The 20,480-nt window shown below is 42.0% G+C and overlaps 1 protein-coding gene across 2 annotated transcripts in view; it reads right to left on the reverse strand.

Annotated features, from left to right (window-relative positions):
- Positions 1–17,899, reverse strand: part of npy2rl (neuropeptide Y receptor Y2, like) — a 56,408-nt gene extending 38,509 nt beyond the window's left edge. Inside the window, exons 1-2 of one of the 2 annotated variants that reach the window (XM_015032214.1) lie at positions 17,580–17,899; positions 5,290–5,399 (exon numbers count right to left, since the gene is read on the reverse strand). The gene's annotated coding sequence lies outside the window, so the exon portion shown is untranslated. The remainder of the gene's footprint in view (positions 1–5,289; positions 5,400–17,579) is intronic. The other variant, XM_015032213.1, reaches the window with a different exon arrangement.
- Between the last annotated feature and the right edge of the window lie 2,581 nt (positions 17,900–20,480).

Consider the following 20,480-nt stretch of genomic DNA (forward strand, 5'->3'; position numbering starts at 1 on the left):
TGAAAATGATTTGTCTGCTGGAACTGCAGTGCTGGGCGAGAGACCAGAACGATATAAAACAGCATCAGCAGCATAAAAATTTAATTTCGCATACGGCACATTTAAATAGAGACCATTTATATAGAGAGTAAGCAAAAGCAGCCCCAGAACTGACCCCTGAGGAACACCATTGAGTATTATAGAAGAGGAAGTGGCTTGAACACACTGCCACCTGGTGGTCAGATAGTTTTCAAACCAACAAAGAGTGTCTTCAGACAATCCAGTATTGTGATGCCTCTGTATTAAAACTTCATGATTAACTGAATCAAATGTCTTAGAGAAGAGAGACTGATAAATTATTATCCGAAAAAGTTAATAAGATCATAACCAACTTTTAGGACTGAGGTAGCATTTTCTGAAGACCAGTGTTCCTCCACAACATTGACCTAAACCCATTGTGAATTAGATCATTTACCTCCCAGTCTTTGCTCTTCAAACTTCAAACCAAACTACAGCAGCTCATTCTGGCGCTAACCCCGAATCGGCTAATCGATTGTCCTAAAGAGAGCCTGGTTGGCCCAGTCCAAAAGGTCCATTTGGATCCTGATCAATGGTGGAGCTCAATCCCAGCTGACCCAGTTTTGACTCTCGTTCTGTTGGCTGTTAAATATGAGAAACGGTTATTTAACGCCGAATGTTTGGAGCCCAGAATGAAGCAGTGATGATCCCAGTCGATGGTGCAGAGCGCCTCCTGTGGAGGGGTAATGATGCAGTAACGTGATTTGAGACGGGCCACTGAACCTCAGTCCCGTCAGCCAAACAACAACAAGCTGCTGAGAGGTTTTCCCATTGAGAACTCAACTTTCATTAAAATCTACACCAATCTGTGGAATGACTCAGGAAACATCGTGTTTGTTCTCCTGATGAGTTTTGAGAACATTTTGTTTTGTTTGTGTTAGTTTGAGGCGTTTGGATTATTTTCTCCTGTAATTAAGAACCTGTTGTTTGGTTTGTGTTGGTTTTTGAAGGTTGAAGTTCATCTGCAGGGTTTTTCCAGACCACTTTTAATTGATTGGTTTATCTCCTTCTCTCTGATGAATAAAAGATAATGATTGTGTTTTCACCTTCCATGTAAATCTGCTCTTCATCTTAGAAAAACCGTGTTGTGAAAACCCCCTGTCATGCGATAGCCATTATGTCAACTATGTTGGAAACCAAGAGGTCTTTGTCTATTACTGAAAATCCGTTTTTTCATTTATTTACTTAGTTTTCACATTTGTCAAACTCCGTCTCCGACCGGCTAATTAGTCTCTTGTGATTCGTCCCAAGTCTCTGAAGTTTGAGATGAAAAGTCTTTAACTTTGAACTCCAGATGCATCGATATGAAAACTTGGTCCAATATTGATATTCAATATCCATATTACTGCGATAGTCAACATTTACCAATATTATAGATATATTTGACCCATTTGTCACTCAATCTTTGACATTGCCGACATTTTCTCTCTACATCAGTTATAAAACCAAACCTTCTAAGTTTATAGAGCCAAAAACATCTATCAAAGGTTGCCGTGGCAACAGGTGGTTGGTTCATTCACGCACTTCCGACTTGATTGTTTAAAGAACAATATGCTTTATTTCATATAAAAATAGAGACAAAACAATAACTAAAAATCTGTTACTACTGAGTTGAAAACTAAAATTAACTTAATCTGATGTTTCAAGTTCAAAAAGTAGTAATAAATAAATAAAAAAACAACCAGACATTTTCCAAACAAAAAGTCCTTCCACCATATTTTCCTGTATAATAAAATTATGTTGGTAACAATTTTTACCCTGATTACAAATTTAAAGTCTCCATCTGCATCTACAGGCCACATTTGCATCATTTTTGAACTGCAGATGACCTCAAAAAAATCAGCCTGAGGGCCACAAATGGCCCCCGAGCCGCACTTTGAGAATGGTGGATCAACTGTCATGTTTGCCCACCTGAATCCACCTTTCCTAACAAACCTTCCTCCAGGTTTTCCATCAGCCCTCAGCTTTCCTCTATGTCAGTATGAAGCTCAGCATTTCGTGTGTTTGAATGTAAACATGGAAGGTCAGATCTGCTATTGTTTCCTGAAACGATAAACGCGTCCAACAGCTTCGTCCTCTGCCATCACAGCGCGCCGTCAGATGCTGGAGCAAGGAGAAAAGAGTCAGACGGAGGCGACAGCGGCCCCGCGGCCCCGCGCTGCTCTCACGCAGGAAGTCTCACCATCAGCATCGACCGCTGAACGACGGATCCAGAACCACAGAGGTCAGCTCCTGTTAAATCTGATGGGGGGAAAACCTCTCTGGGAGAAATATCTGAGCGGGGCCAACCGGGAGGGGCCCCGAGACAAAACGCAAAGGAGGACGGATGATCATCGTCTGCAGCCTGCTGTGTCGGGCCTCTGTGGGCCGAGCGTATCACAGCTGCAGCAGCAAAACGGGACCGATCCCCTCCGAGAGCGACTCATTAGGAGGATTTAATGAAATCGCATCAGTGTGCATCATTCAGAGCCGCCGGACCGGAGGCCGCGGATCCACTTCAGCTCAGATTAGTCCGGAGGAGCCAACGCTGGGCACGAAGAGCTGGAGACTTCTCCGGCAGAGGAAATGATAGCAGCACAACATGCTGGAGTTAAACAATCATCAGCAAAGAGTCAAATTATGTCATGAAAGAGGAATCGGATCAGGCTGGGTCTGCTGTGGAGCCCGTTCTGGTGTCCGAACCGTCAGAAGGTAAAGAGAACAGGTTTGGTTCAAAACATTCGATGACTCAACGCTCCTCTAAAATGGTGAAGGACAAACTGACCAGAGGAAGAATGCAGAAGAGCGAGCAGCACATTTTACTGAAATATCATAAATGGAAACAAAGGTTTGTTTAGGAACCATTCCTGGGTGGGTTGAGTTGATGCAATGCGGACTCTGAAATACACCAAAATGACCTATGACCTCATATTTTTTAAATATTTGAGTGTAGTTTATCTTGACTTAAGTCCAACAAAAATTAAAAACACGTCACTTTATGTGTGCATATCTACTTAACATATAAAGTTACAATACTGCAAAATATGCATTCATTTAAATAACCAAAAATCTTTGTGGACCCCAAAACATGCCGCCCTGGGCTAGTGCCGATCAGATTAAAAGAAGCTTTAATAAAACAGATAAATGATCAATATTAAAGTTTTAAAAACATAAATGACAAAAATAATAGCCTTAAAATAATAAAACAATAGTTTTAAAAGAATAATGATAAAATTGGTGGTTTTAAAAAATAGAAATTATGTCTTTGGAAAAATTATAAAAATAAAAGAAATTAATAATGATAGCTTTAAAAAATAAATAATTAAAATTATATATTTAAAAACTGTTTAAGTTCAGTCTGATGTCAGAGTAAACGTTGTCAATATTTGGTTTCGACTTTTCCAGGCGTCACAAACGTCTTAAAAAGCCTCGACGACCAGAGGAAGCATCTCTGTGACGTCAGCAGGCAACAAAACATCAGTTTCCTCCAACACCAGCAGCCCAGAGACGGGCTGGAGGGTCATACTGGGAACCAGGAAGTGACCTCTGGATGTCACAACGGCTCCACCCTTCAACACGAATCACATTCCTGCTCGAATCCTCCATGATTTCTGACCTCCGTTAAGAGAAAGGCTCATATTTCAGCCTTCAGGCGGCTTTTAAAAAACAACTTTGGTTCCTTTCAGGATGAAGACTGAACACAAAGTCAGAGGAAATGAAACAAAGATCCGACAGAAACACCAGAAGGATCGATCGATCGATAAATCGATCTGCCCAACAGGAGCAGCTGCGCCTCCTGCTGCTTTCGCTAAATGAACGGCCAATTAAAAGCAAGCAGGTGAAACCAATGGGAGGTTCTGGATGCGGTCGGTCCCGCTCCATACGGCTCAGATTAGTGTTTGCTTCTCAGGATCTGAGATTTCAAATGCCAAATTTATTGAAATGTCAGAAAACAGCTGCGGGAGGAGAAATGATCGCTGACATTTTAATGCCACTGAGTAAATGACTCCGGTTTTTTCCTTTAGTTTATTGGCACAGCTTGAAGTTTCAGACATTTAGTAAATCGTTGCTTTTCCTAAAAATAAAAAAATGGTGGTTTATTCACATGTTAGTGAATTATCCGAACCGTTTTTCATCATGGATGATGACAGTGACCTCACAAAGATGGCGGCCAGAACACGGATGCTGTTTGCAGGATTATCTGGAGGTCCTGACAGGTTTGAATCCTGAATGTGTTCGGGTTAAGAGCAGAACGTTTTAATTTATCTCTAAAATGTTCTGCTGCTCTGTGGAAACTCATAATAAAACATTTACATTTTCAGTGTTTCAGCAGATTTACATTTTTTTCTTCTCAAGCATTTTATGCTTCAGCTTCCTCTGTGAGCCGCCTTCGATCCTGGACCTGGACCTGGTTGAGCCAACCGGGTCAACCAGGTCCAGTATCCCTCACATTACCAGACTGGTTTACAAGAAGTCTAACACAACTTCCTGTCAACATAACCAAACTACAGCCATGTGCCCAGAATCTCACAGTCTTTGTTGACACTGAACTGCTGTAATCATAAGTCAAAACACAAGAGGAGAATATGATATAATTCATTTGAGTGCCATTTCAAATTCAAATCTCATTTAATTGGGCAGAAAATGAATCCTAAACACTTTTTGTCAGAAAAGAAAAAAACATTTTTTTATGCAGTTTTTCAATGCAACACTTATTGAAGTCCACAATATCTGTGAGATATAACTCCTTTGAGTGATTCATGCAGAAATTACATTTCACTGGGCAGAAAAAGATAAACAAGACAAATGTTTGTCATTGTTGTGAACATAGCTTGTCTAAAAAACTAAATGTCTGATAAAAACATTCAAAACGACTCGATGAGGCGCTCAGTCAGGCTGAATGCACTCCGGGGTTTATGGTGCAACACCTGGTTGGCTCCCGCTGTCGGCAGCATTTCTTATAAAGTTAGTGACAGAATGTGGAGAGGAACAGGAGTGTTTTTAAAATTATTATACTAAAAAAACAAAAAACGGTATAATACTAATATGGGAGGAAGGCAGGAAAGGAGTAAAATAGGTTATTTTAATGTTGGTTAAAGCACAAATCATGTAATTGGGTGAAAGATTTCAAAGTTTGTCCCAAAAGCTAATTAAGGTCCATGTAATAAGGTTGCTTTCCCAGACATGAGGAGCACAGAACAAATAAGTGACTCTGCTTGAGGTTATTTAGCTACTTAATGAGGAGGGTTTCACCTGCAGGCCTGATGAGCAGCGAAAGCAGCAAAAACATCTTGAATCTCACAGTTGGTGCTTCAAACGCTCAGCTCAGTGACACGCGCCGCAGCCAGGCCTCTCTCTGCTCCCTGGGACAAAAATAGAGGTGCTGCAAGTTACAGGAGAGTGAAAAAAAAAATGGAGTGATGAATAAATCAGCGGACAGAGATGCAGATTTAAATGAAGACAGAAAGAGAATGCATTAGAGAGGGAAGAGGCGGCGGGACGGAGCCGATCCCGGGGAGAAGAGTAAATAAAAGGAGCATGTTGAACATTAATCAGCTCAGCTGGCTGAGGGATTTTTTAGCTGTAAAGGTATGAAAAGAGAAGCTGAAATATTCAGAGGTTAAAAGCAGAGTAATCTTCATACCGTCAGTGGTAAAGCAGCAGATTTACTGCTTCGTGCTTAAATAAAGGACAGACAGACGGCAAGCTGGACGGTGAAAGGTTCAGACTGATAGCTGCTCGCCATGTTTCCACTAAAAAGCTCAGATCAAACCTCATCTGTGGAATTCATGCTGAATTTATCGAAGATAAATATAGTCTGACACCGTAAAGTAAACGGACTGTCAAAGTTTATCTTCCTAAGCAGGAGCAGAGAGGAGATTTAAGACCCAAAATGGTCAGTCAGACGGCAGGACGCGGCGCACGGCGCAGACAGGAAGCCGCTTCCATGAAACCACAGGAAGTCCATGGATAACAGAGGAAATTATTAATCTGACATCACAAACTAACAGATGAACGTTTTACTGCACATGTTGGAGCAGAGAGGTCTGAACTCTGATTATTTTAATGATATTTTAATGAAAACCTACAAAAAAAATCAGGTGCAACACCAAAGGTTGAGTTATGGACTCTATTTCCAAAGAGTTGGTAAACTGCACAAGTTTGAATTACAAAAAATTAACTTTCTCAATGGAAACGCCAAAATTTTGAGTTTTTCAATATAAAGTTTTTGCGCTGGGATGAAGCGTTGTTATTCAGCTGCATCTAAATGGGTTTCTTTCAAAAAAATGCAATGAAACACTTTTTTCACATCACACGAGTCACATGATGAACAACCAGATGTTACTACTGGCAGAAACGACAAAGAAGACGACAGGAAGAAGATGGCATCGCATGTTTTTTAATAACTTATTCATATGCGATTTTAATTGTGTTTCCAACATTATCAGAGCATCTATAAAGTTTTGTGCAGGTTTGTGATGGAAAAGCAGCTCATTAGGGTTCATTTCTGTCCTAAGATGGAGTCACACAAGTTAGACAGGAGCTTCATCTGTCTGGTTTGTTGTAGTAATTAGGTGAAATTGTCAATAAATCTACTTGTTTATGTTCCAACCTTCACATTCAGTCATCAGCTCAGGCAGAAAGTGAACACAAGTGGATAAAATTAGCTTCTTCTGCAGAGCAGTTAGACTCACAGGGTTAGGTTGGAAAATGATCTGCACTGAATCAGGTGATACAAACGATGAGGGTGAACAGGTTAAAGGTTCCTACTGGCCCTCAGCAGCGGCTCCCCCTGCAGGCCACCTGGCTGACGGTTTGTGTTGCTGCGTCGCTTAAAGCTGAGGTGGACTGAAGTGAAACTAATTGGAGGAAGGAGGGAGAGGAGCCGTGACTCAGCCTGCTCACTGTAAATGTCAATACCGGCTGGCAGGTGAACGGCTTGGAGCTCCGCTCAGCCGGGTCCAAACGGATCAACGAGATTTTATACAATATGTACGAAGAGGCGCAAAGACAGGAGCAGATTTACACATCAGAACCGATCAAAACCCTCAAACCATCCAGGACCAGGCTGGTTTTCAACAGACGACCAGATTCTTCATTAAATATAAAAAACCTGTCATAATAACACGTTTAGCTGGACGATAAACTGCAATAAACGATAGCACTGCAGTTTTGGGACCTTTTTTAAGTAACATCATGGTAATAATAGCATAATAACAACAAGAACTTATTCTCAGATCATTAAACATTAAACTCTAATGAACATTTAACACTGGAGCTGGAAGACATTTTAAATATCCAACAGAACAACAAATAAAATGAAGAATAAAGTCTCTGTAACCAAAGCTGTCCTGCAAAGAAAGAGTCAGTTGAGAACAAAACACAAAAGAATAAATCATGCAAATTGAATTATTGAGTTTGTTTTAATTCATCATGTGATCAATTGATTTATTGCGTCAGACATACATAAAAGCAGATCTTTCCTTTCTTGTTATGTTTTTGTAAATTCCCAGTTTACTACAAACATAAAACATCCAGTAGATCACGCTAAAACATTCAGACACACTGGCAGTATAAGATCCGCCGACTGCAGGTCCAGACTGCAAATTATTTTCTCCAAATTCAATTAAGTAGCAAATTTATGGGCTAGAATGCAAAACTATCACAATAGCACGCCGCAAACTGGTTTCACACGACGAGGAAACATGAAAACCCAGAACCCTGAGGGTGGAAAAACCGAACAAATGGACTAAGAGCGTCAATAAAAGAGGAAAACATCTTTAACCTACATTAACCAGGCAAGGCAGCGTGCAGAGAGACAACAGAGCCACTGGCCATCTGGCTAATAGAGCACTCATAACCTCCGTGAACGTGGGCGGTAATAGGTTGTTGATAAGGAGACAAACAAGGCATTTTATGGCTTTATGTTCCCACCAAATTGTCTGTAACCTCGATCACAAAATCGGCTTTAATTAATTCCCCTGATAGATCCAGGAGGAGCGGGAAGATTGGCGCAGCAAGGATTAATGTGAAGCCGTGGAGAGGACAAGATAACGGAAAGGTGGGTCACAAATGAGAAGGGGAGAGAATTTTGATGAAGTGGAAATGTTGAGGTCTGAGCCGGTGAGTCATCCCAGTTCCCTGCTACATGTTTGACCTCTGCGGCTGGAAACCATTTACTCACAGCATTTGTTGCTCTTCACACGTCTAAAGAGACGGCGAACGATTGCCAAGAGCAGCTAATGAGAAAAGGTTGAAGCAGAACTGAAGGTAAAGCTGCACAGCCTGAATAAATTGGGCTCTTTGTGTTGGTTGACACGGCGGACGTTAAGCGCGACCTTAATTAACCCTTTCCACCTCGTCTCCAGCTCTGGGTTCGCTCTGACTGACAACACGCTCCAACGGGCGCCACACCTCGCCGCGCCGCCACACCGCGCCGCGCCGCCACACCGCGCCGCCACACCGCGCCGCGCCGAGCATCAGGAAAACCACGTCAGTGAACATAAACATTTAAACGCAGAGCAGAACCAGCCACCCAACACCTAATGCAGCAGACATTATGTAAGCTGATTACGCAACAAGCAGTGTAAAACTTTTTAGGAGAATATTTAAAGTGATCAGGTGTTTGGTTCAGGTAGAGGCTCTTTCTGCTCCAGACCGTCTCACCACTAACACCTGAAACTGAGGACTGAACACACCTGAGGCAGCGAGGAGGAAGGTGAGACGCGCCTGAATCGACTCTCCGCCTGGGAAATGTTCGCTTGGAAAGAACTGAATAAAAAAGCTTCAGCCTGAGAGGACATCTGGCTCCAACACCCCACTGTAACCAGAACATTTTAGTTTCCTCCAGTACTTTGGTTTTATGTTCAGCTGCAGAAATAAACTCTCACAATTGACAAGATCCTGCTGACAAAATTTTATGATTTATTTTCATATTAAGTTTCAAACCTTTCACAGCTTTTGTTAAATAACATCTAAATGACTTTCCTTTTTCTCCTCATTTTCTGCTGTTTAATTAATAATTCACTCTTCCTCGTTCATGTTTACACTCGACAGTTTGCTGCATTAGCGCCCCCTGCTGGTCCTGGATTTTGTGTTGCTTTCTTAAATCCAAACTCTCAGTAAAAACGTATCAAGAACGCCCACTACAGATGGTTTTCCCACTCAGAAAGTCGGATTTCACCCAGTAAACTCAGAAATATCTACCGTATTTTCCGCACTATAAGGCGCACCTAAAAACCTTCAATTTCCTCAAAAGCCGACAGTGCGCCTTATAATCCGGTCCTCATATATGCACAATATTGAGCCACAACAGGACTAGCCACTACGGTAAGCAGCCACTGACGTCATTTTCCCCCGTAGAAGAAGAAGCGCGCGGTGCATGCTGGGATAGTTGTCAGAACGCTGGTTTGTTAATAAAGTTTGACCTATTTACCCATAGACATAGTTATAATGCTTATATTATGTCTATGTATTTACCTACTGACCATCTATAATCAGGTCGTCTGCAGGTCATTTAGCTCCACGTTCTCCACCAACATGCTGTGCGCCAACGGAGAAGGGTGACCATCGTCCGGCCACGCCCGGCCCAGGAAGGCTCTCCTCGCTGACCGGAGTCGGACTGTTTTGTTGACATTCTTTATGTCAACAAAGTGGCTTTAGACATTCATCGGTGCTTCGACTAGGGCTACCAAGGGACCAGCCCCGAAACATTTAAAGCCGGGAGGACAGAGACTGCGGCGGCAGCGTGTCGGTTGGTCTGCGTTACCCAGAAAGCAGTTGGGCACAATATCGCAACACCATGAGTGAAGCAATGACTGGGGCAGCCGACTATATAATGTACTCAGGGACCATGTCTTTATTATTACATATCCACAACTGTAGAGTACGTAGAGTGGCAACAGTAACTAGCATAATGCGGTGTGCCTTATATATGACAAAAGCTTTAAAACAGGCCATTCATTGAAGGTGCGGAAAATACGGTTCTGCTCCTTTCTTTAAGTGTGAATCCCATTAAACCAGCAAAATACAAAGAACTAAAATTAGTCAATAACTAAGTATTTAAATAAAAAAAGTATATTTTTATAGAGAGAGAGAGAGCACTTCCACAATCCCAGCAGTTTTCTAACTCCTAGTTTAAACGTAATTCCCAAATCAGCGCTCCGACTTCAGACACGCAGCATTACTGTCGCTCCTGCTTTTACTTAATCCGCCTCAGTGGATGGCTGCTCCGCATTTCCCTCGACGTGAAGACGGCCTGCTCACTTCTCAGCCTTACTGATGTTATTAAAGCGCCTGCTGATAATAATAACATCAACACATCAAGATTTTTAACCAAAATGTAACTGTTGTATATACTGCTATTGATGCTAGTCACTGTGAGCCATGTGCACTGCAAAAACACTAAATATTACCAACTCATTTTGGTCTAGTTTCTAATGTAAATATGACAAAATCAACTGATAAGTAACTTTTCAGGAAGATATATGAGCTTGTTTTAAGTCAATAATTCCTTAATATCGATGAAAATGTTCCAGTAGCAGATTATTTCACTTATAACAAAATATTTTTCATGTTATAAATAAAATAATCTGCCAATAGAAGCAGAACGTTTTCATTAATATTAAGGAATTGTTGACTTAAAACAAACATACATACTGACAAATAGTTACTTATCAGTTTTGTCTTATTTAAATGCAGCGAGGTATTTGCTCTAGAAAATAGACCAACATTTGTTTATTAAAACCTAAATAATTAATTCCTGGAGGTTTTATCTCTAATTAGTTTAAAGAATATTCATATTTCAGAGGCGTTGGCAGCGCATGTCTAATTTAATTAAAGGTTCCTTCCTTTAGCCTGTCAGTTTCCAGCTCCGACTCTTTCCCAGGAGAACTTCGATGCTGTGAAATCCTCCTCCCTGCGTTTGGGTTTTCTCTAAGGAAACGGTAACAGGGTTAGCAAGAAGAAAACTCTGACGGAAAGCAGCAGGAAAGCCATAAAAGCAGCAGAACTGTGTGACATTTTGTCATGTTGCAGCCACGCAGCGGCTTGGTGAACAGCAGAGATGCATGTGGCAGCCTGCTGTGTGAAGGTGTTCGCGTCACTGATGCTGCCGTCTACAAGCCGTCATGCCTCCCACCTCCTGATGCCGCCGTGAACAGCAGCACAAACTTCCCTTACAGGAGCAGAGGAAGATTACTGTGAGGCCATGTTGTTTCTCAGAGTGGAGCCATTAAAGGAAAAGAAATGACGCGTTCTCAGCAGTGTGGAACCAAACGATCCAATGACCGGCACAAATTTGCTTAATGTTCTGAAAAAACTCACATTTCCCAATAAAAAGTTTTGTGCTAGAATGAAGTGGTTTTTCAGTCAAATTAAAATAGATGGATTTTGTAAAATTTCAATGGAAACACTTTTTTCAAGTCACATCATGAGCAGATGTTACTACTGGCGAAAACTATGAAGAAGAAAACAGGAAGTAGAAGGAGGAAGATGCTTTGTTTTTATTTTTGTATTCAGAAAAAGTTCAGTTTGACTTTTGAAAGCTTTACTGTAAAATCGCCAACTACAATTTACCCTAAACAACACAAAGGTAAACACTCCCAGGTAGGCGGGGCTTGTAGCGCCAACGCCTGAATAAGACACCAACGTCTCCTCTGATTGGCTGAATTATGAATATAAATATCATAACTGCAGAGGTGGCAGAGAACCCAAAAATTATACTCAAGAAAAAGCAAAAAGTATTTCGTAAAAAGTCAAACTGAAGTACTGGGTAACTGATCAAATTAATAATCACTTTATATTTAAGAATTACATAATCAGACGGATCAAAACATCAAATTAAGTGAAAATTTAAATGACAATAATTTGTATAAGTAACAAAAAATAAAATCAGGCTAAATATTTTTTTTCCAAATCAGTTTCTTTCAATAAAAACGTATAAATCATTAACAAAAGCTGAAGGTGTTTGTGTTTGGTGGATTTCTGTTTTACGCCTGAATTTCAGATGTCTGCCTACATATTTCGTCCTAATTTTAATTATAAGTAGTTCTTTAAATGTCCTGTGAGATGATATACTTACCCATTTATCCATAACAACTGGAACTTTCAATATCCAGCCAGTTATTTTCGCAATTTACGTCTATTAAACGAGTGCCTCCCAGATTAATTTCACTCTCTGCAGCTGCAGTTGTGAAATTAGCGTAATAACCCGATATTGGCTGGAAAGCGCAACGTCTCCCCTTTCAGAAACCGTTGGAATTTTTCAGATAGCGCCAAGTGTGGCGGAATTACGGTACTGCAAATTTGGATGTGTCACCGGCGACACGTTCCGCTCTAGAAGGGTTAAAACATGTTTGTTCAGTAATTTACTCAAGTAAGAGAAGAAATACTTCGTAATAAAATCACTCAAGTAAATGTAACAAGTACAGCGTAGTAAAAATACTCAAACTGAGTAAATGTTTAACTGTCGCTGTTTTTAGTAAAAAGTAGTAAAAAATTAGATTTTTTTAGTAAAAATCACATGTGAACAAGCTTATTCACATGCGATTTTAATTTCTTATTTAATGAAAACACTGAAATTGTGAAATTGGTTTTTTCTATGTTAGCAGGATACTGAAAGATTTGTGCATATTTGTAATGGATTAGCAGCGATTGTTAATCTATTAAAGCCGTCTGAGTTAGACTGCAGGTAACAACCTTTGGGTTTCACTGAGCCAAGCCGCTCCGTTTGGAACCAGCAGAAACTGGAATCCGTTTGTGTTTCAGTCGATTCCCTGAGACCTGCCGTGCCAACGTCTCCTTTAAGGAAATGGTGAATTGTGTCCTGTGACGCGAGTAGTCGGTGTTGACAGTTGGAGGACACAGAAAAAGGAAGAAAAAGAAGACAGCCAGAGGAAAGAGGGCGATGAAGACAAGCCCAGATCTGGCTCCCTCCTCTTCATCACCATGCTAACAAGCTAGCAGCTACGGAGAACTAATCCTCATATCTCATCTTTCTCTCTTCCTGTCTTCCCTTGTTGTGTTTGTTGTGAGCCTTAGAGGATAAATATCCAGACCGTCCAAACGCGGCGCGGCCTTCAACATATGATGAGACAGAAACGAAAAAAAAACTCCGGAGAATCTTTTAGACGGCGACTTTGATGGCAATATGTGCCGCTGTCGCCCGGGGCAGCCGAGGGACGCGACGTCGGATAACGTGCGTGGTGACGGGGTCCGCGGGGTTACACGCCCTCCGGGGCAGGGGCGGAGCCTCCCACTGACAGACGGGAGATTGAGATGTGGCGGGGGGCGGGGCTAAAGCAGAACGCCGGCCGCCGCGAGGGGAAGCGTGGGGATGAAGCTCAGCTGCCAGCAGTCATCAGATCACTCTCGCTCTGTTTGTGTCCGTGTGTGTGTGTGTGTGTGTGTGTGTGTGTGTGGTGATAAACCGCTCACACTGAGGCCTGTGACTTTAACTCCCTGACATCTGTATCCCAGATCCAGTCGTTACGTGGTGAAAGACCAGAATAAAGTAAATAAGTGTCAGTGCAGGCTCGCCTCAGCTCTCCAGGCGTTCGGATGTGGATGTGTGTGTTGGTATCTGACAGCCCGCGGTAACAGGAGGTGGGTGGGGGGCGGCGGGACCCCGGCGCAGCAGGAGCGCTGCAGGCTTTCTCCTGATTATGTAACCATGTGAACAGATGCAGCAGTCGCCGCGGGGCGCCGCGCCGGAGGGGGACGGCGGTCCGGCAGGACGAGGCGGCGCCGACCACCAGTCACTCTCTGATCCGTCACATGTCAGGCCTCTGGGTGGGAGAACACCTGGATGCAGGAAGCCGCCACTTGTTTGTCACGCTTTGTTTTAGTTTAACAGCAGAAACTCAGATCAGTTTAAACGAGATGAAGATGAAGCGTTTAAAAAATGAATCATGTCCCTCAGTTCTTTTAATGAAAGGAAAACACAGCAGAACAGTTAAACACAGACGCCTCAGCGGCCATGATGGAATTTATCCACCAGGACAAAAGAATTTGCTGAGTCACTGGTTGCTATGACGATTCCCGCCTTTTCTGGGAAGCTTCTATTGGACGACACAAGTTGTCTGGATAGGAAGTTATTCTTTAACATCCAGACATAAACATAGACATCTTCTCCGGACTGGACTGTAAACAAACCGACTTCCTAAAACTCAACCAGAGTCAGACTGACGTGAAGTTTTTCAGCAGATATCGATTATCTGAATAAATATAAGGAGTCAGGATTAAAAACCTCAGGGTTTGAGTAGATGTAGGTCTTATATTTTATTTTATGAGCGGTGCTAACCCACCTTCACTACGACTCAGCTGGATCACTGTCCTGCTCTTCCTGTGGCTGGTCGAGTTTTTACCCTCTCTGCTGCCCAGCGCATCGTAAACATGAGCTCAGCCCCGTTTTAGCTTCACTCCGCTGGACTCCCAGACATTACAAGCTTCTCCTTCTCATTTCTCTGATCTGCCGCACCGTTAAGCTCTCCACCCACCAAACCGCCCCGCCCTCCATCAGCAGAGGATCAAACTGGATCATATTGATCAACTGTGAGTCTGGATGTTTGATTGGATTGAATTAAATCTGTATTTCTGTTGATGAAAAGTTTTCTGTTCTATTTAAAGAAACTACATTTGTTGTAAATTCATAAATAAACTCAACTGAATGAATGAATGAATTTAATCTCAGATGATGACCAGAATAAATGGACTCTGGCTACATAAACCTGCATCGCTACAGACAAGAATGGAGATAAAATTAAGTAAAATGTCTGTATTGACTTGATGTTTACTAAGTTTTGAACCACTGATGTCACATTAGATGTATTTGAGTGTTTTTAAAACGTGATTTTCTGTTGTAGCTGAAAAGTAGGTCAAAAATAGAAAGACAAGGACTTCATGCACTAAGACATTACTCATCTTAAACGATTAAACTGCTTTACTGGTTGTATCTAAAATCATGAACAATCGCTTTCATGGCTGCTTTAAATTTTGGATTTTTTAGCCGCAGTTGTCTTGATTGATCATTTATGAGTTACCAATAGGAAATAATCCACTTTCTGCAGAATAAGCCCGTCTTACGGCTCCTATAGACTAGCGGCAGCAGCAATTAGCAAAAACCTGGTGGAACTGCGAACCTGCTGAGCTCATCATATGAATCAGCGTTTTCAGTCCAACGCTCCTGAAAACGGTTTTAAACAGCAAAATGAAAGAGCAGGAGCTTCTTAAAGAGACTGACTAAACAGACGGACATGGCCAGACATTTTCTGAAGGACGGTTCTGTTTCAAACTACGAGCTTAACTTCAAAATTACGTCTCTGTACAAAAGATGTTTTTTTTCTTAACTCTTATCTTTAAACCACAACAAGACATCAACAGACGTCTTTGTTGGTTCTCTCTGTGAAGAACATTTTCACCTTTTAGCCGCACAAAGCAACAAAAAGACAAAAGAGCTGCATGTTTAGTCTGTTTTCAGTGAAGATGTTGATCAGGTTGCCTCCGCCTGCATGTTGCCTGGTTTGTCCTGAGAAGCAATCAGAGCTCAACCTGCAGCATCCTTCATCGTCACTGAATCACAGGAATATCTTTAGTGCAAATCAGCTAATTAACACTGCTAATTTAAAAAGGTGTGAAACGGAGACTTTGGCATTTCAAACCCGTTGACGAATGATTTCAAACTGTTTCCAGGTAATGTGGATCTGATAAACCCCTTGGCTGACGGAGGCCACGTTGGCTCGGGGCGTCAAGGGAAATAACGCAGCCCGTTAAGATGCACCAAGGATTTTTCTCTTCCCTCCGGCGCCTCTGGAGGTCAATGCAACTGGGATTAAAGGCATTTTTCATGAGGAGACACAAGACGGCTGCGAGTTCAAGTGCAGGGGATGTAAATTACTGCAAACCGACTGGAAGAAACGGAAAACTCCATATTTCTTCCCTATCTGGTCCAACAGCAGTGCAGGAGGACATCAGCAGGCTGCACCACAAATCCCTGATATTAAACTGAATAAATGAGAAATTTGAGAGATTAATGGACTCAACGGTTCCACAAAACAAACCCAGCCTCAACAAAACTGCTGCTGCTGCAGAAAAGATGGAGAGAAAAATGGCTTCCTGCACAGAGACCAGCAGCGCTCACTCTGCTTTCCAATCTGGATTACCTCGGATTGGTTGTTTATAATTATTAGATTAATTTCCAAATCAGATTAGGTCACACAGATCAAGCAGCGGGATTACAAACCAAACCCAGAGTGAGCTGGAGCTGCTGTAAAATAACCCAGCAGATCAGTGATCCGGAGTGATCCGCTGATCCAGGTGTGACTGTATCAGCGCCGCGCCTCATTACGCCTGCGCTGATGCGATGCTGGGTGAGATAAGGAGCTGCAGGAGCGCAGCCTTCGGATGCGCTGCACCGCTCTGTCTCCAGCCGCGCAGCAGAGGCGGCGTTCCAGCTGGAAGTGATGGCTTAATAATTAAACCGCAGCTCTTCTTATCTGGGAGCGGATAAGAGCAGCAGCAAACATCTCTGGCAATCGCAGCCTGTTGTTTCTCTCTCATTTAACAGCAAATCAGCTCTGGGTCCAACCCTGCAGCTCCAGCCCTGCAGCTCCAGCCCTGCAGCTCCAGCCCTGCAGCTCCAGCCCCGCTGGTTGTTTGACCAGAACTCAGAGTCTGAACACAAACCGCAGCTTTGACACCAACATGCAGCACAAACGCACACAACTCCCAAAAACCCAACATAAACTACTCCATAAAACCATGACAACTGGGAGTTTCTACAACAGTTTCACTTGTTTTCCAAGGTGAAATAAAATACAACCCATAAAAATACAGTGATAATAAACCTATTCATTTGATGATGCATCTGAAAAAGAGCATCACATAATAATTCATTAGGTTTTCTTGTAAAAAAAAATTCACCATCTTCTCTCAGCTGCAAAATATTAAAGTTCAATTCCTAAGTAAAATTTTTTTTCAATTAACTAATGAAAAATTATTTCATACTAATTACTTATGACAATAAGATACCTTAAAAGTTAAAGTGGAGATACAGTTCGAGAAAAATGAGAAACTAAAAGAAATTAATTAACTTGGTTTAAATGTCATATTTAAATACAATAAAATAAAAACTTATGATTAAATGTTTCAAAATAAAATCCTAATTGATGGTTTTAGCCGTTAAACACCGAGATTTTGTCATATTGGCAGCAATTAAATCAAAATTATATTTTTTAAAAAAATATAAAGAATAAACTTTTGATTTAATGTTTATCCAACGGGGGAAATATATAATTTAATTTAAAGAAAAATTATCAGAAGCTTTCAGGAAACATTTTTTTTCTTCTGTAGTTGCATTACGCACGTGCGTTCTTTTCCTGCCGTGCACGCGCGTGCTGTCAAATACTTGGAAAACGCGCGCGCGCATCCAAATTTGAGCACGTGTGTGTTTTAGCGCCTCAGTGTGATATCGTGTGTGTGTGTGTGTGTGTGTGTGTGTATGAACACATGAAGCCCGTGGTGTGGTGCGCGCGCGGCCCACTGACCTCCGCGTGTCTCCGGGGGCAGCCACGCCACGAACCGCTGCCATCAGAAATCACAGGACAGGATGAGTTAAAATCAACGCGCCGCCGTGTCTCCCACTCAGTCCCAGTCACAGTGACTTCCGCCGCGCGTTTCCTCCCTCATGTCCGTCACCGGCTCCTGGTCCCGGACCTCAGGGCGCGCGGACTCACCCACCGACCCACGCGGGGGGGGAACCGGCCGCAGTCAGGCTGAAGTTGTGGAGTTAAACCATCCCCGCTGCTGCCGCCGCTGCTGCTGCTGCCACGGATTCGCCTCTGTCAGCTCTGGACACACAAACGCAACTGAAGCGCTTTTACGCACAGCGCGTCAGAGCCGAGGGGGGCAGGGGGGAGGGGTTTCATTCCGAAAAGGGGAGAGAGAGAGAGAGAGAGAGAGAGAGAGAGAGAGAATGGAGATGAATAAAAAGGAGAACTGTTCTGGGTGAGAATATTTAGACAGAATATGATCATATTTGTATTTCAGTTTCATCTGGTTCCAGATTCCCGGAACAGAACCGAACTCAGAACATGTGTAGCTCCATCCATCTTCATATTCTCTCAGTATTCCCTCAGCATGACGCAGCAACCACCGTGTCAGGTTGATAAATGGTGCGTTCAGGTGATGCTCAGAGCAGATTCTTCTGCCATGAATTATGATTTATGGAAACTGTAAGTGATGAAATCCACGAAACTGACCTAATCTTTACTCATATCAAACTCCTGGGTTTCTACTGCAATTAACACATTTTAACCAACAAACTGGATCCACATCATCCCCACAGCGGCACGTGGTGGTGGCAGTGTTATGCTGTGGAGAGGCTTTTCTTCAGGTCAGTGAGAAGAGGGACGGAGCTAAAAATGCTGCTAATTTTAGGACAAACAGCTGCTATGAAATGGTTTAGAATGGTCCAGTCAAAGTTCAGACCTGATTCAAATTGATCATCTGTGGAAAAACTTGATGTTCTCCATCCAGTCTCCCTGACTTTCAGCTTCTTTCCAAAAACCAAAGGACAGAAACTTCAACTCTAATTCCTGTCAGAACTTCACTTCTCTTCATATTTTTGTCCCTTCAGGAAAATAAACGCCACCAAATAAAACGCTGCTCCTCCAGAAAACGTCAGTCCGTCCTCACAGCTTCCTGCTGCTGAGAGGGAATCAGTTTTTCTGTTCGCAGCTCGGAGGAGCTCCGTCCGTCCTGCTGATTATTTAGAAAGCTTTGAAGTTTTGCATCACTTCGCTGTTTCCTAACGAGTTTGTGAAGAAACCATCAACCTAACGAGCTCATTAGGGTCTGAGACCTCGGCAGAAATGAGCCCAAAGCTCAAACTGATCCAGCTAAACTCCCTTCACTCTATTTACATATTAAATGAAAATACAAATGTTTATTTATGTTTTAAATTGTGATAATCATTGCAGATTAATTGCACATGAATTCAAGGTTTTTAGTTTTTTTGTCATTGGTTTGTGAAATCACGTTAAGCTGCCTTCTGCTTTGGTCCTTGTAGATTTTTAAGCTCAGTTTATTTGAGAAAAAAGGGGGAATTTTTTAAAAAATTCAATGATTATTTGGGGATTTAGGTTAATCTTGATCAATAAACAGCTGTAGGGCCGTTTAATTAGCTCTCTGAGCAGAGATTACTTTTAAAGATGAATAAAACCAATTTAACAAACTAATATTTCCTGAGGAAAATGAAGCAATAAACCTACATGTGGCTCAGTCCTTTGAGTTTTAATTTGAAAGCTCTGTATTCTTTCAAATCATTGGAGCAAATATGTCTGAAAAAGATCTAGATGGATAAAACCACTAGCTGCACTATGTCGTAATTGGTGTTTCAGTTAAGTAAGTAATGTAATTAAAATCACACATGAATAAGTTTGTGCACCTGATAAATCACTGCTGCTCCCCCCCATCATCCTCCAATCACTTCCTGTCGCCTTCTTCGTATTTTCCATCAGTAGTAACATCCATTGTTGATCACATGACTGTTACGAAACAATTGTTTCTACTGCAGTTTTGCGAAATACGCAAATTTCAATGCAGACGAAAAAACATCTGATCCTACCACAAAAACCTTTCTGGAAAAACGTGTTCTTTTTTAAACTGCCGTGTTTCTAAAAAGCTCATTTATTTTCACAATTCCAATTTGTGCAATTATAAAGTCAGTGGAGACACAGATAGTGGTAAACCAGAATCTTAAATCTTAATTACCCTAACCAAAAGACTTTTGGTTTGTACTCACATCAGAACTGGTTAGTCCACTTTAATCCAACTCCAGTCCGTTTGCATAGAAAGTCCGGTTCCGGTTGGGGAGGTGAGAACGCGTATTCAAACCAAACCAAAAACTTTTCCATAAACCTCGATCTGGTTTCTGTTGAGGTGAACTCTGGCGCAGTTTGAACAAAGATGTAAACACCAAACGCACCGGAGGTCGCTCAAAAAGCAGGAAGTGGACTACAGAACAGGGCATTCTGGGTAAATACAACCAAAGCAAAGCGCCAGCATAAGAAATTTCTCGTGTTTTTTTGCCAGACATAAAATCCTCCAACTGCTAAAATCTGACCCTATTCCATTCTTGACATCTCATGAAGAAGAAAATTGCGCTCAGGGTCTTCTTCTGAGGTTTTCATGTTGTTTTCTTCAGTAGTTCAAGGTGCAGCGCCCCCACAGGCGAGCAGGGGAACAGTTTGCTCAAAAGGTTTGGTATGTTTTATACAGAGCAGCGAGAAAGAGAAGCACAGCAACAGGAAATGTAACAAATGTTACAGCTCTAGTCCTGAATCAAACCGAGTCTGCTGGACTATCAGGTGTGTCAACACAAATTTAAGATTCAATAAACCTTCTGACATATACAGAGTTTTGAATTGTTCTGGTCTGTTCTCATA

Source organism: Poecilia latipinna, unplaced genomic scaffold (assembly GCF_001443285.1).
Source record: "Poecilia latipinna isolate Pla-1442-1.1 unplaced genomic scaffold, P_latipinna-1.0 Scaffold233, whole genome shotgun sequence".
In the NCBI taxonomy this organism is placed as follows: Eukaryota; Metazoa; Chordata; class Actinopteri; order Cyprinodontiformes; family Poeciliidae; genus Poecilia; species Poecilia latipinna.